This window comes from Pseudopodoces humilis, chromosome 3, assembly GCF_049639895.1.
Source record: "Pseudopodoces humilis isolate 2021_Gansu_Grassland_sample_001 chromosome 3, ASM4963989v1, whole genome shotgun sequence".
Lineage (NCBI taxonomy): Eukaryota > Metazoa > Chordata > Aves > Passeriformes > Paridae > Pseudopodoces > Pseudopodoces humilis.
In genome coordinates, this window is record NC_142202.1 from 58265096 (window position 1) to 58280594 (window position 15499).

The window sequence follows — 15499 nt, forward strand, 5'->3', positions numbered from 1 at the left end:
TAAAGGGCTTTGAGGGGAAGCTGTATGAGGAGCAGCTGAGGTCACTTGTTCTATTCAGCCTGGAAATGAGAGACTGAGGGGAGACCTCATTGCAATTACAGCTTCCTCATGAGAGGAAGAGGAGGGGCAGGTACCGATCTCTGCAGTCTGGAGCCTAGTGACAGGGCCCAAGGGAATGGCCTAAAGTTGTGTCAGGGGAGGTTTAGGTTGGATATTACAAAAAGGTTTTTCACCCTGAGGGTGGCTGGGCACTGGAAAAGGTTCCCCAGGGAAGTGGTGATAGCACCAAGCCTGAGTTCAGGAAGCATTTGGGCAACACTCTCAGGCTCATGGTGTGACTCCTGGGGATATTCCTGTGCAGGGCTAGGAGTTGGACTCAGTGATCCTTGTCAGTCCCTTCCAACTCAGGATATACTGTGATTCTTAATTCTGAGATAAAAGTGACTGTGTTAGTAACAGGCAGATGCCCTTGTAGGTGGATCAATTCATTTTCATTCACATCACAAGTGGAAGTAAAGCAGTGATCTAATCTACAGACACTTGTATCAAACATTTTGTCTTAGTATTCTCAACTGAGCTTTGTGCTTTAGTCCCTTGCCAAATTAACTTTGAAGGTACAACATGACATTCTAGACCCTACCCAGTGTCTGCAAAGGAGTTGTTTTCCATTTAGAATTGCTCTAGTGGTGGGAGTCAAGGGCAACAACACTTCGACATTGTTAGGTACAACAACACCTTGTTCTTCCTCAGAATAATCCTCAAATAAACAAAGACCTGATCATTATGGCTGAGTATCTACAAAATACGTAGAAATTATAACAGCTGGCTTCGTGTTCTCCAAGAGACTCCCACTCTTCTGAGCACTACTTACCTATGAAACACAGCAAGATCACTGACAAGACAAAATACTACCCTCCATCTACCTAAATATCTGTGATGAGAAATGACCCCCAGTGAGATTATTAGGACCAGTTGTACAGGAGACACCTTTTGAAGGGACAAGAGATCATTGTCTTCAGTGGGAGAAGAGGTTTTGGGATCTGTCTCTTGAGCGAATGCGAATGGAAAGGCACCTTTGGAAAGGGGGATAAAAGAAATCTAGAAACGATAAAAAACTAGAGAAACATTCAGAAAATCTCCAGTGGGGGGAAATATTCTCTAGAAACAGAAAGCCTAAAGCTGCCTTATATCAGCTATTTGACAGATTGGCTAGATGTTGCATCTGGAAAATATTGTAGGACTTTGCACAAAAGGTTTAATTTTCCTTGAAAGCCATTTTTATTTTAGACTCCCACTTTCAGTTTGTTTTACAGCACTAACAATTGCAACTTTGTTCCATCTGAAGAAAAGAAAAAAAGAAGAAAAAGAACTCTTCATTGTCCTTTTTCTTTATTTATAACTTTCAGGTGCATTTGAGAAACACTTTATGTAGTAACAGGAAATAAGTGGCCACTTATCTTTTCTGAGAAGAGCCACTTGAGTTGACTCAGCTGATTCAATCCTGTGGTATTTAATGAAATATGAAAGAAATTTTTCAATCTAGCACAACCATTATAATTTGCTGCTTGTTTGGAAATAGCTGCTATCTTTCTTAAGCCGCTTTGTAATATCATAAGACCTTCTCTACTCTTCAGAAATATGTTTCTAAGATCATATAAACTGAAAAACAAAAGACTGCATGAACTCCATTTTGGAGGAGAAAATCTTATGTCTGGAATAACAAATATTTTCCTAAACTCAAGACAGTCAGTATTCAGAAATAGAAAAAGACAATAGAAGAAGAAGAAGGGTAAGAAGGGATCAGAAGCCACTGAGATTTTTACTGCCTACATCTAATGATATGGGTCTTCATTCCACAAGTCCACCTCTCTCCACTTTTTAAATCTGTTGATTATTGAAGCTGAAATAACTACTAAACCTTCCAGAAGAAGTGACTTACACAGCCCTGTGGAGGTGCTGCTCTGAAGAGACTAATGGACCCTAATGGGCCCCTGATGCAAGTCACTACCTCTGCAGGGCAGGATGCCTGGGAAACTTCTGAAATATCATTAAAAATGTTATCTGCTCCTCCTACTTCTTATCAACATGTGATTTTTATTGCTTTCAGAACTAGCTGTCATATAAAAAAAAAATACAGTTCTTCTCCAGGTTGCTCTACTGTTCAGATGGACTAATAAATACACATTTTAGTTACCATACCTGATGCACCCAACAATATATGAAAGGTGAAGTAGTACTAGAGGATAAATAAAACCATGCATCCTCATCTCTGGAGAGATTGTTAGTACACTGCTCTGGATTTGCCTTGTAAATAGAGCTCTTTCAATTAAGCAAGCAAACTGCAGCTAAAGAATCCACTGCAACAGAGTCAACACTAATTACTTGATCATAAAGTGTTAAAAAGGAAATAGGCAAGGTGGAAAGGGGAAAAAAAGGTAAAGAAGAACATGCTGATCTTCTGCATTTCTCTTTTGCATACCTGCAGAGCTACATGAAGGAAGGAAACACTTCCTCAAGGAAACTGCTGGCATGTGGAGCAGGAGCATCTGTAATACATCCAGCCCCTGGAATGGTGGATCCATCTGCCTTTCACATTCAGACAGCAGCCTGGCTAGTCAACAGAGATAGCTATATACAATTAGCTCTCAGGACATGGTGCATGCTGCTATGAAGACTGAATGTGTAGGCACAGATGAACTACACTCACATTTAGATCTCCCCAAGGAGAGGATTTGAGGAAAGTTTTAAAACCCTCTCCATTATCTCTGCTACAGCTCATCTGAGAGCCAGCAGCCAACTTGTATTTGCCTCCCCCACCCCAGGGCAGGACTGCATCTTCTTTCCTGTGGCTTCAGAGACACTGGGAAATTGCAACAGTGGGGAAAGCCTCTGTCTTCCCCTGGTTCCAGGATGTGAGCCTGGACACACTCCATGATCTAGAGGGTCCAGCGTGAAGGCATCATCTCACTGGGAAGAGGCAGTTCCCTCCTGTCTCCCCTTTATGGGAGCTGTGCCGGTTACTGGAGCTGCCTGAGACCCCCAGCAGTCGTACTGGGGTGCTGGCACTGTGTGAGGGCTGCAAGCACCAGAGTGGGCAAGTGACAAGCTGAGCACATCCAGAATTCCCTGGAGCAATAAAAACACACAGCATGAGCACCCACCACCAGCCCCTGAGACTCCAGAGAGTGTCCCCCTCTGGAGAGCCTCTCCCCCTTCTAAATTCAGAGATTGGAAACCCGGGGACATGGAAAAAGCTAGATAGTGCACAACAACCTAATTAAAGTCATCATTGAACCTTAGTTAATAAATAAATAAATAAATAAATGAATACACATAAGTTTCATATACATAAATTATTGGTCCAAGAAAGATATCCAAACAGTTTAAATCCACTTGAAAGAGAAGGTAAGGATTATAATCTCACCCTCAGCTTGAGGGAAGCAAGGAAAGATGGGGGAAAGTGGAGCACTGGGGCACAAGTGGGTGGAGGGGCCTTAACCTGCAGAAGCACCATATATTTCACCATATAGTGTCACCAGTGTGAAAACCAACAGAAGATACAGGATTGTGTGACAGAAATGATCAATTTCTGTTTTTAACTCACAAAAAAGTTTTAAGAAATAACTATAAAGGCAGAGACAGGTAAAAGGGCCAGCAGGAGGATTTAAGAAGGAGCCAAGGGGGCATGTCCCCAAGACAGGGATAAGGAGCAGTGTGTCCAGCACGTGTGGGAAGCAGCACATGCATGGGGTACAGATACTGCAAAGGGAAAAAAACACTTCCCAGGCCAAGTGTTGGAGATATGAGCAGTCCTGTTGACAGTCAATTGAAGAGGAGCCAGTGCTAATCTTCCCCACTCAGACTACTGTGACTTTGTTTGTTACACTTTGACTTCCTTTTTAAATGTTTGTATCTGTTTGTTTTCTCCTCCTGTGTGCCAGCTGTGTAGTGACATCTTAAAAACACAGTTCTCCACTGGGAAAATACCTGGGAAGCCTTGCACAGAGCCCAGGCTCAGTCCTGGCGTGTCCATAGGGGCTGGCACCTGAGTCATGCCTACTCTGGGACCCTTTCAGCCCAGGACAGTCACTTTTCTCCATGAAAGCATAATAAAGTCAGGTTTCATGGTGCTATGGGAATAGTAATCCAGATGTTTCAGGAGCTGCTTGGATTTTTTAGGAGTTTCATAGAACAGCTAGATGAAAACCAAGCAAGAAGACTGGTCAGATCACTGAAAGTCTGTTACTTTTTACTCATTATGCTAACTGGATGACTGCAAAATTAATGAAAATTGTAGTAATTTTTTAAAATTACTGATTTTACTTGCTATTCATCCAGATGTGCTTAAAATATAAAATTGCATGGGGACCATTTCTGCAAGGGTGAGCTGTATGAAACGTAAATTGCTGCAATAGTCCCTCCTCTTACACAATGAATTAGACTGAAATAATAGGCGAAAACAACTAAAAAGCAGACAGCACATCAGTGTTGTCTTTCTCGTCATCTTGGACTGACTTAACATTTGACTTCACACTTTGAAGGAATTTGTATGCTACTCTAGATCTGCTATGATGCAGAAAGCTGTTGTTAAACTGTCCTGAAACTCCCTCTGAACTCTTAGGTCAAACCTCAGAAGGTTTGGAACAGCCAAAAGCTTGCGGTGGGGAGGAGGGGGGAAAAATGCGGAAAGAGAATGTTTCTAATGTGCAGCATTCTGCTTCAGCAGATATAAAACTATAAGATACCAAATTGTTATTCCCTCTGTAGCTTGTGAGGAAGAAGAAAAGCCCACTCTCAGCTGTCTTTCTTGTGGAATGAGCACAAGAGGAGGGGTTTTTGCATCCCCTGCAGTTTCCTCAGCTATTTCACCCTCCACACTCCACTGCTGTTCTGCTCCAGCCCTCCTGGCTCAGCATTTGGGTGAGATAAAAGGTTTACCTTGCAGTAAGCAGAGGTTTGTCTGCTGTTCCTCAGTAGGCCAGGCTTTGTGTCTTGAACTTGCACATTACTGCAATGGATAAATAAAAGCCAAGATACTCAAGAATATGATTGAAGAAGGAGCTTACGTAGTAGTCGAGTACACATTAGAAAAGGAAGTACTTGGATAAATCTTAAGTAAAGTTCAGTACTCCTGCTTACTTCCTGTCAAATCCTGAAAGTAGCTAAGCTCCTGGATAGGCTTGCTAGTCTGGTTTTCTAAGGAAAAAGTCCATGACGTTGAACTTTGGCTATAATTTCACCTCATCATAGCTTTTGAACCCTTGGGAGAATTCACATCATGCTTGGAAGATGACTGGACCTTCAAAGATAGTTTTGTTCCTATGGGTTTTGGAAGAAGTTGAAGACAATTTAACACTCAATCCTAATAGAAAGCCAGAGGCAAGAGGCTTAAAAATTCAAAGCATCTGTGATGATTTGGTAGCCATCATCAGTTCATGTGGGAATCCCAACTCCACACTATAGTTCCTGCTCTGCTAAATCCCACACTGTATATTCTTCCACCACATCCTCTGGCGTTGATCCAGCCTCCAAATAATTTCAGAGCATACCTTGCACACCAAGAGATTAACAAACTCCTTCCTAGGACAGCTGTGATGTTTATCCAGTAGTATGGCCAAATGGGGGCTGGTGCCATAGCCCACTTTTAATCAGTCACACTAGCTCAGTATCACCGCCTTTGCCCAGCAAGTGGTGGACAAGCAGGGATGCTTTTTAAGAAGTGGTCTGTTTTCCAGACTTTCCTATTTGTTGGTTTTAAGTGGCAGTTCATCAAGCAAATGTCAGTGAAACTGAGTCCTAGAAGACTGTGGGAAACTCCTCTCTTTGCTGACTGCCTTGAAGGTCATTTGGAAGCAGATTGTCATAGACCAAGAGTGATACAAAACACAGGCAGCTAGGTCAAATAACATAAAGCTGGAGTAACATAAAGGAGAGTGTCAGAAAGCATTACCTCAGGTGATTGTCATAGTCCCACTGTTTTTATGGCTTAATGTCAGCTGAAAAGAAGGTTCTGGGTGATGAAGAAGTGGTCAATGCCCATTTCTTTTCATATTCTTAGTAGAAAGCTCAGGCGGAGCTCTTGCAGCCTGGCCTTGAAATTTTTACAGTAATGTTCTGGCAAGTAGCAACCTCATTACTAACCAGTATTATTTTATTAGCTGTTGTGTTATTACACAGACACAAAATATACATTATACCTTTCTACATATATTAAGCATAGAAACAGACAGCTTTAAATATAAACTTTCCTGTGTTTTTTTTATAAATGGAAACATCAATTACATACCTCCAGATTCTGTCTGTTGCTCTGATGTTAAGGTCACAGACAGCTTCAAAAATGTGCAAAGTACATTAAGAATTTTCCCAGACAGATTAGGTATATGCTTAAGTTTTATAAACCTGCTCTTAACCCTCTTGTTCAAATCTCCTTTTCCAGGAACTCAATTACAGCATGAACAATAGTTTGATTGTAACTGCTGTAACACAATGACCTGTGTTACATCTTGGTTTTGTGTTGTGGCTTTCAGTGAGCTCTGGAGTAGAGAACAACTTGATACAGAACCTTAGGGGTGAATTTTGTCAGCTGACTAGGAGGATGCCTCTAAATGCACTCATTCACCACAGAACTGCATGTATGGCATGATTTTTTAAAAAACAAGTATCCCTGTTTCTGACAGGCTGTGTGCTCTGGCAGGGAAACAAAGCTACCTGCTGGGTAGAAAAGCAGGAAGGTGTCTACAGGCAAGCCTGACCTTTCTGTATCATCTCCTTCATAGTAAAAGCCCTGAAAACCTAAATTTTTGAGGCCCTCTGAAAAACAAGTTCAGTTTTGCTGACATTCTGACTTATCCTGGCTGTTCCCAGACTGTGCTTTTGTTGTGATTGCATCGCAGTGGACTAGGAACAAAAGAGGAAGCTTTAATTCACTGATCCCCTCCTACTGCACAGAATTACAGGCTAATGAGACACAATCCCTAACACCCTGGAAAGGCCCTCCTGCACACACTGGTGTGTTACATTTACTTATGTAAGCAGGTGCCCACCCCAGATACACTGGAAAAGGATTAAATATTGCTTAAGACAAAAGCTTATCTGCAAAGGGTGTAATGGAGATAAATGCTGACTCAACAGAACTGAAACCTGTCAGGCATGACTTTTAAGTCAGTGTGTTTTGTGCTATTTTGTGGTTCTTGTACTTCTGAACTCCCTCTGACATAGTAAGCTGTGTCTACACTGCTGGAGAGGGAGACACAGAAAGGCTACAGATGCATGGCCAGTCACCTCAGGAGCCTGATAAACCAGCCTGCCTGAACTCTGTGCTACCATGAGTGCTTCCCAGTAGTAGCTTTTTTTGTAGGTTAAAGAACTTCAATGCAAAGCTCACTCCAAAATCTTTTGATTGTGTCGTTCTCTGTGCTGTCAGCACAACCCCGTGTGCAATCCACATTTTGGTCCTAAATGGAGCAGAACTGATCCTCTGAGGCTATGGCTAAGAGATGAAAGCAAACATCACATCACAGAAATACACGACGATTACATTAAATGTGTGCAATTAAATAGCAGAAAGCTTGCCATGGGAAAATAATTTTTTTTTAAAAGAAGTTACATTTTATGCATGCTGCCTATCAAGTAGTACATATTTGAATTTTGCATGCAGTTTCACAAGAGGCCTTCATGCATCAGTAAGTCATAGCTCTCTACACCTTTAAGATCAAATTTCCCATCTGTATTTACTACACAGAAATTTGGACACAAGTGTCACACTGTCATTTGATTCAGCCATTCTTATGACCTGGAAAAGTACAAATAAAGGAGGACATGCAAAATTAGTTGTAGTCTCAGCACAATGTAGTTTCAATAACTCTATTTAATTGTTCTGGGACCACAGTAGCAATATTGTATGGCTTACCTTAGAGATTGTCTATCTGCATAATCTGGTGATCTGATGTTCTAAAATTAATGGTATTTTTGTTTTGTGCTGCTGCTTGTTGGTTGCTTGGCCATATAATCATGGGTATTCTTTTTTGCTGTTGATCAGGATATCATAGAATCAGGCAATGCTTTGGCTTGGAAGGGTCCTTAAAGACCATCTAGTTCCAAACCCCCTGCCACTAGACCATGATGCTCAAAGCCCCATCCTTGAATACTTCCCAGTGCTTCACCACCCTCATATTGAAGAAATCTGCCCATTTGCCATAGTAAACTCTGAAAATTTGAAACTCTCTTCACTGCTTCTCTATCCCTGTGAACAATTTTTCAGAAGTCTCTAATGAGTATTTGGGGTGGCAGTGACTGCTAACAAACCTACTCATTTATCTATTGGTTTGCAAAGAATTATGTTAGTTCTGTGAAAAATACAAACATTTCAAATTTTATTTTTTAGTCCAAATATGGCAAAATATGGCCCATAGAATGTCAAAAGTGCCTTGCAAAGTTACTTTGTCAAAATGTTTCATTTTGACTCCCTGTTCATACACAGGTCCATCAGATGCCTCACAAATATGTTTATAGAATCTTAGAGAGAGGGTCTGACAGTTATTTACATTCCTGTGAAATGTGTTGTTAAATCACTACTTCCTAACACAGTTGTTTTCTAACAGAAAATTTTCAACAACTTTTACTCTTGTTTCCCAAACGTTCTTTATCAATGCCTGTTGAACTTTTTACTCCTATGCTTCTTTGGAAATTGCATTATTTTTCTTTGTCTAGTGCTTGGTTATGATTTCTAGCTGACACAGTTTATCAAATCAAATCAAATATTGCAAAAAAAATGTTATTCAAGCTTGCCTGTACCTTAGGATTTCTAATCCTCTTAATGAGTGCACTGGACTTTCTTTCTCTAAACCTCTCTCATCCTTTGGAAACAAGGCAATAGTGCTGTTTTTTTGAAGGATTAGAAATTAATCTCATAAGTGCATATACTTGTCAGTTAATTGCTTGTTGATGCCAATAAGAGCCAGTTCTAGCAATATTTGGTCAGAAAGTTGCATGTTAGAGCGAACAGGGCAAAAGAAAATATACTCCTGCTGTTCTGTGGTCACTGATTTGTCCAACCTTTGCTTTCAAGTATTTTCCAAAAACAAGTCATGGTTATTATGTAAAGACCAGACTTGGCTCTTAGCTAAATAGTTTGAAGCTTGTTTTTTCGTTTCCTGCTCCTGCACTGTAATTTATAATTGAATTGAAGGAAGGTTTGCCAAACAGCAGTCACATGGAGAAGATTTGCGTGCTTCAGCTGATCTAGCAGGTTCTCAGAGATGTTGAACTGTCTGTGCAAGCGTGACTAAGAGAGATAAAGCTTGCATTGCTGTAATCCCTCCCCCAAAAGATGGGCATACAGAGTGGCTCTTGCATTCCCTGTGAGGACTTTCCTCCTTACAAGTTTCTGAGTTTCAGCCCTGAAGTGGCCCATTGTGCCCTGGCACAACACCACATAGAGTTGGGAAGTAAGGACTAAGTCTGGAGGGTAGCAGGCTCACCTTCCACAGCTCACTGAGCTTTCCCTGTGGCCTGCTGCACTGGCTGCATGAGACCAGTGAGCAGCTGCTGATGCTCAGCTGGCACCAACAAACCTCATCAGCTGCAGCAGGACACAAGGAGACAGAAGTTAGTCTGTATGGTTGTTGTCAGGAGTGGAACACATAGGAATTTCTCAATGTCAGTTACTTCTGGGCAGAATACAACTGTGGCAAAAGCAGGGAGGAAAAGCCTCTCTCAGTCCTCAGATAAATAATTCATTGTCCCACTCATGAAGGCACATAAGAACCACCCTTCCTAAGTTTTCCAATCTGAATGAATTTAGAATAAAACTAATTCAAGATTCCTTACCTCCTCCACAACTTTGTGCAGCTTTGTTCCTTCTTTGTATTTAGCTATCATTTATGTTTTGTCCTCATAGACTTTGCTTTTGAGAGTGATGACATTGAAAAGCTTGGCTCCGACAGAGCTGCAAGGAATTGTTTTGCCAGAAAGTGTGTTCAGGGAGAATGGAAACTATTTGTGAAGTTGGATCTAATGCAAGCAGTTTGCATTTGAATCAATCAGCTGAAGTCAAAGAGTTGTGTTACACACACACACACAAAAAAAAATTGAAACCTGTTTGTGGGTACATTTTCCAAGAAATTCAGCTTATGGTTTTGAAACAGATCTGATTTTACTGGTTAAAGTATCTCCCAAAAAAACCCCTCAAATATTTCATTTTCAATTGATCAGTATTTTAACTTAGCAGAAAATTATGTTAGGCATCTATATCTTTAAAAAAAAAGGTCCAGTGTGAACAGCCTGAACCACTTGGGTTTTTACAGCCTTAGCTTGGCTCTCTGGAAAAATACAAGCTTACATGAGTTCTCTGTATAACTGTGTGCCCCTAGACTAAGCCTCATCAACTTTTTTTGTGATCACTGTCTGACTTGAAGCTGTCTTGTCTGGACTGCAAGTATGCTGCAAAGATTCTTCCTGCAAATTTCATAAATGATGGGAGATGAGAAAGAGACTTAGGCTCATTACAACATAAGATGGGTGAGAAAAGAGGAGTAAGCATCATGACGACCTCAGCTGACACCCCATTTTGGGCAGCTGTACAGATTTAATAAGGCAACAAAGATGAGAGATGTAAGACCTTCCCTTCATGAGCTGCCATGGCTCCTGCTGCAATGTGGCATCCATACATTAATACCATCCATACCCTTTCCATGTTCCTCACCTGCTTTTGGTGCAAGATACCAAACAATGTGTTTTTCTTCCTCCAGCACAGCCTGTGAGTATCACTGCATGTAATTGTGATTCATTTTGTCACTGTGATTTACAGATGATGGAAAACATGCCATTAAGAACAGGAACTGAGGTAGATCCCTGATTCCCCTGTACTGATGATCCCAAAATAATTTCCTGTGCTTCCTTGGTTAGATTTTATTATTTCAAGACAATCTGGTTCAGCTACTAGGAGGAAAGGATGATTTGTTTGTATGAGCTGGTGAAAAGTCAGAAATCAATAGAATTCTTTTTAAATGTCAGTCATCTTTAAGGCAAATTCCAGAGAAAAACAGACAGCTTTTGATGACTCTCCCAAAACCCTGGTCTTCAAACAGCTCAGGAGTCCACATCATACATAAAGTCCTCCATGTCAAGTAAGAGTTGAGGGTATTGTTTTGGCTGCATAAAAAGAAAAAGTAATCACGTGGCATTCCATACTTGCATGGAAGTGTGGCCACATGTTCGCTTTCGTGACGGAAAACTGCTTTCCTAATCAGCACAACCATTTCCATCATGGAACCATTGTGCTATTTTCCATTCAAATGAATCAAGTCACACTGACTCTTTTCTAACAGCTTAAAGATCCGCAGAAACAATGAAGAGAATTGACTTTACGTAATCCTAAACTGATGCCTGGGATTGAATTCTTGCCCAGTGCTCCCATGCCAACTTCAGCAAAACAAGCTCTTTCAGGAGGCTACACTTCTATCCTTTTTCCAGATGCAATTTTGAGGCAGGTGACGGTGACATAAGAAGGGGGAGGGAGAGGAGCTACTAGAATTTTTTTTAAGTGCCCTTTGCAGCTCTTGGGTTATGCATGATTTTATTATTCTTTTGTATTTATTCATGGCTTAAACAAAGGGACAAAATAGCCTTCCTTTAATTTGGGTGACATTAGGCAGGAAGAATAATTCTTTATATAATGTTCAGTGGAAATATATTCACAAATAAACTGTGCTCTTTAGTCTTGGGCTGTTACCACATTTCAAATTGTTTGTTGGCATGATTAACTGACAGAACTACATCCAAAACCCCTTCTCTGTCCTAGCTGGAGGTAGATTTAGCTTTGTCAATAGGAAGGAATCTTTGCTAAAGCTTTGTAGCTCTCCTGTGTTTGTTAAAAATTATACTTATGTCCATGTTTCTAACCAGGTACTGAGAATTCTGTGAAGAGCTGGGTTTGAGTTGAGTTAAATACCAGTGAACTTCTGTATTGTGCAGATGAAGACATCTCCATCACATTCATTCACCAGAGAGCAGTGAGCTGCAACCATGTGCAAAAGAACAAATTTTTGACTTCAAAAGAACAAATTTTATTTATGAGTAGAGCTGGATGCCTCCCAGAAAAAACATTCTCCACATGCTCTATGAAAATTGAATAATTTCTCAGCTTAATGTGATCTATCACTATTTTTTTTCTACTATCAACATACCTACAGAGCATCTAAACTTCTATTTGGATGTAATTGCCATTATGTAGGCTATAGTTGTTGTATCTGCAACTGTGGACGTTCGTTGTGTTTGCTGCTGTACAAGCAGAATGGAAGAACAATGAATTTACAACCTGTTGTGCTGGGTTTGCATGGCCAAGCTTTGGAGTCAGCGGGGCTACAGGGTGGCTTCTGTAAGAAGCTGCCAGAAGCTTCCTCCATGTCCAGCACAGCCAGTGCCAGACAGCTCCAAGATGGACAAACTGCTGGCCAGAGAAACTGATGGACAAGGCTGGGCCTATCAGGAATGGTGGGAATGCCTCTGGGATAACATCTAAGAAAAAGAAGTTAAAAGTAAGGTTATTGGGCAGATGTAATTGCAGCCAGTGAAGAGCAGTGAGAATATGGGAGAGGAACAGCTATTCAGGCCCCAAGGTCAGTGGAGAAGGAGAGGAAGCTGAGATTCCTTTGCAGTCAATGGTGCAGACCATGGTGAGGCAGCTGTGGCCCTGCAGCCCATGGAAGGTCACAGGGATGCAGGGATCCACCTGCAGCCTTTGGAGGAGCCCACACTGGAGCAGCTGGATGTCTGAGAGGAGGCTGTGAACCTGTGGGAATCACGCTGGAGCAGGGTCCTGGCAGGGGCCTGCAGACCCATGGAGTGAGGAGCCCACACTGGAGCAGCTTTCCTGGCAGGACTTGTCACCCTGTGGAGCAGCCTGTCCTCAAAGGACTCTACCCTGTGGAAGAATGACTCACATTGGAGCAGTTTGTGGAGAACGGTGTCTCAAAGGATGGACTCACGTTAGAGAAGCTCTTGGAGAAGTGTGAAGCAGTTGTGTGATGAACTGACTGTAACCCCCAACCCTTATGTGCCTGCACTGCAGGTGGGGAGGAGGTAGAGCTGAGAAGGAGGGAGGGGTGGGGTGAAAGTGTTTTCAAAGTCTGTTTTCCTTTCCATAACCCTGCTCTGATTTTGTTAGTAATAAATTCAGTTATTATCACCAAGTTGAATCTGTTTTGCCTGGAACAGTATTTGGTGTGTGATCTCTCATTGTCCTTATTTCAACTTGTGAACCTTTTTTATATTTTCTCTCCCCTGTCCAGCTGTGGAGGGGAGTGATAGAACTGCTTTGGTGGATGCCTGGCATCCAGACAGAGCCAACCCCCTACATCTAAAAGATGTACAAAGAACATGTACAAAGATGTACAAAGTGTACAAAGAAAGGTGGAGGAGAAAAGGCCTGGTGGCTTGGGCTTCCAGACCATGCTACCACCAGTGAGATGGGTCAGGACAGCCAGTGGGCCAAGCGGACCCTGTAGCGTAGGGTACCCCTCTAGGGTAGGTACCCCTCTAGGCAGCTTCCACAGCCACCCAGCTCTAAACATTTCTCCATGAACTGTACCAGAAGCCAGCCTAAGTCTCTGGCAAAGCAGGCAATAAAATTCACAGCCATTTTGCCAGCTGTACTAGAAGACCGAAGCTCCAAAGCATTCCGGGGGACTCTTGAAGCCTTCATTAAAACCTCTTATTTCACAAAGCACATCAAAATAACTTGACTTATTTTAAAGAGGAGAAATTACTTTTTATCACAAGCTGTGAAATGTCTCTGTTAAATAACAAGAGAAGGTATGGCATACTAAGCACTTTACTGTGTAGGTCTCTAGTAGTAATTTGATGTTTTAGGGGTTACAATGTGAGTACCTTTTCACTGACTCTTGATGATTCACAAAAGGATACCTACAGTAAACAATGGCATTCTTTTTGTGAAACTGGTACATAACAAAAAGCTAAAGAAATTGAATTTAAAAATTAGATCATCTATTTAAGCATCTGGCCATTAGTGGCAGTTTGTAGTCACAATGAAGGTTCTGCCCATATGGCATCGCATTGATGTGATGAAGTTTTACTTCTGAATTGCCTCCTCTCTATCACTCTGGAAAACCCCCTTTCAAGGTCATTAATTTCCATGCTAATGCCAGAAAACTGCAAGATTTTTCTTCTTGTTATATATATTTGAATCTAAAATAAGTGTGGATATTATTTCAAAAAGCAAGGAATAACTGCATATAAAATGAATTTACACACATGTATATTCACAACTTTGCTCATTTCCCTTCATTATCCAGTTGGCTGTGCATAGATACTTTTCTCAGTTGGGATAGATGCTTCTATCCCAAGTAAGAAAAGAAGTGAGTCCACCTTGGCTTTCTTGCTCTCCTTCATCAGGTTTTGCAGCTCTTCTAGTTTGCATCAATCACTGTGAAATATGAGGAACAGCAAAAGACAACAAGTAAGACATACTGCTGCGTGCTTCATAAGCACTCTGATAAGCAATGTGGCAGGCAGGAAAAGAGCCAGGGTCTTGGCAGTGCTCAGATGGTCTGAAGGAGAAAAAGCCTGGCTCAGACAGGAATTCCTGCAAGATCAGCTGGACCCTGCAGAAGAGTATGGAGAAGTGGCTCTTGCTCCAGGCCAGCTCTCTGTCCTACTCCTTGGAGCAAACTGTATTGTAGGAGATGGTGTGAACATGTGAAGCATTTGGAGGGCAGTAGTTAACAACTACTGTACTCTGCAGGGAGGATATCTTTATCACAAACATGGTGTGTGCAATATGAGCCCCTCCTCAGTTCTGTCCCTTGCACAAGACAAATGGGCTGCTGGTGTGTGCTCCAAGGTGCCAGCAGACATCAGCATCCCAAAGCTACCCCTCTGTCTGCTGATGGATATCAGCAGAAGAGAATCTGGTCATGTGTTCCTTTCTCTAAGAATCAACACTTTTCCCAAAATTTCAGAGTAAAGAAACTATTCTGGGTGGTGATACCAAACTTACTAGAACACAGGGGCTTAAAAATGGGCCAGGGAAAATAGTAACTGATCTAAATGGTTAGCTCCATGCTAAAGCAAAGGCATAGATGTCAAGAAAAGAAAGATTTATCGTTTTGTTTTCACATGGAAAACAATGGAAAACAATCTGCCTAAGCTTGCCATATGGTTTTTATTGGAGACATTCTGTGTTTATATATGTGTGTCTGTATGTATATACACATGTAAGCTATTATATCAGATTCTGACCTGCTTCATAAAACAAGGATATCTGAAAATATGTCTGCCACTCATTGACTGCCCTTTTCCTTATGTATCTAAAAATTTAGGATTGGTTTATTCTGAATATTCAGAGATTTCAACAATATTAACAAAAGTAACTTAAAAGATCCAAAATGTTCTACTTTGTCTAGCTTGCATTTCACTTTATAATACAAGTATACACAGGCCCAAAAAACCTCCATCTAACCAAGCTAGAAGGCACTTGAAT